The sequence below is a fragment of the Sardina pilchardus genome, chromosome 14, assembly GCF_963854185.1.
Source record: "Sardina pilchardus chromosome 14, fSarPil1.1, whole genome shotgun sequence".
Lineage (NCBI taxonomy): Eukaryota > Metazoa > Chordata > Actinopteri > Clupeiformes > Clupeidae > Sardina > Sardina pilchardus.
The window spans coordinates 20,885,924-20,887,113 of record NC_085007.1 but is presented as its reverse complement, the minus strand read 5'-3'; the positions used below and the strand labels follow the sequence as shown (position 1 = coordinate 20,887,113).

Below are 1,190 nucleotides of genomic sequence, written 5' to 3'. Positions count from 1 at the left end.
CATCCCTAACTTTTAGTATGCAGAGACACAGTCGGCGTTCCATGCTCTCATTGTAAATCAGACTTGAGGTTGTGAACAGTTCATCAGGCTTGAAGTTAAACTTGTAGAACCCAATGAATATTCATCATTGCCTATAAATTCCAGACATAACTACGGGCAAAGGAAATAAACACATTTCGATACTTTTAATTGCCATTCATTTATACATATTAGTGAAATATTAGAAAATTATAAGCGTAAATGGCCTGTGGATATTCAGTTGAAAATAAAAATTTTAAGTCTCCCAAAGCACAGGCACATTCGCAGATGCAAATGAGGATTGCACATTTTAAAAACTTCACTTATGAACCATTATGAATTGCCATTTCACTTTCATCTCCAAATGAGTTCTCAAAAGAGCACAACCAGGCAACGCTCATATTTTTTTCAACATTATTTGAATTTTTATTAACACATGTTATAGAAAGCATCTGCACAAGAAGTTCTGTAGAAACAGAGGGAAACAAAAAAAAAAAGATAGCATTCGAAGCTTTGAGAGGGAGGAAGGGAGAAGAAGAACCTGACCTGCTTAGAAAATAAAAAGCGAGAGAGAGAGGATGAGAAAGCACGCCAAATGACACAATCCTTCACAGAAGGACGTTAATGCAGAGGTCCTGGCTGTTGTGCCAATTACCCGAGAAACAGTCCAGTCATCAGATTGGAGGAAATTGGCTTTTTTTCCCTCCCCTTCTTCCCCACCATCTACTTCTTTAGAGAGACACACACAAGGTACATCCACAAATCACTCTAACTTTCCTCAAAAGTTCTCTTGTGGAGCTGTCCGTTTCTTCAGCTTGAGAGACAACATGCATAGTGTTCGGATGCTCAGTTGCCTCCGGTTCGATGTCTCTGTGTCAGATGAACGCTGATTTCAGCGGTTCTGGGAGCGACAGACCGCAGTTCTCTGGTAAAGCAACGCTGGGTTTTTCCCCATTCCAGACCTGCTGCTCATCTGTGGCCATATTGTCTTTCTCTTTGAGTGGGATGGGGGCTCATATGACTTGCAAATGTTCACATTTCCATTGTGAGAATAAAACAAAACAAAACAAAACAAACAAAACGATTCTAAAATCAGAAGGTCAACACAACCAAACCACAAATGGACCAAAGGTTTAAAAACAAACCAACCAATCAAACAAACAAAATAATAA

The 1,190-nt window shown here is 39.3% G+C and overlaps 1 protein-coding gene across 4 annotated transcripts in view; it reads right to left on the bottom strand.

The window, feature by feature from the left end:
* Window positions 1-242: 242 nt before the first annotated feature.
* Window positions 243-1,190, bottom strand: part of sfswap (splicing factor SWAP) — an 87,519-nt gene continuing 86,571 nt past the window's right edge. For all 4 annotated transcript variants that reach the window (XM_062553738.1, XM_062553741.1, XM_062553739.1 and 1 more), the window contains exon 18: window positions 243-1,190. This exon is cut by the window's right edge and continues 401 nt beyond it. The gene's annotated coding sequence lies outside the window, so the exon portion shown is untranslated.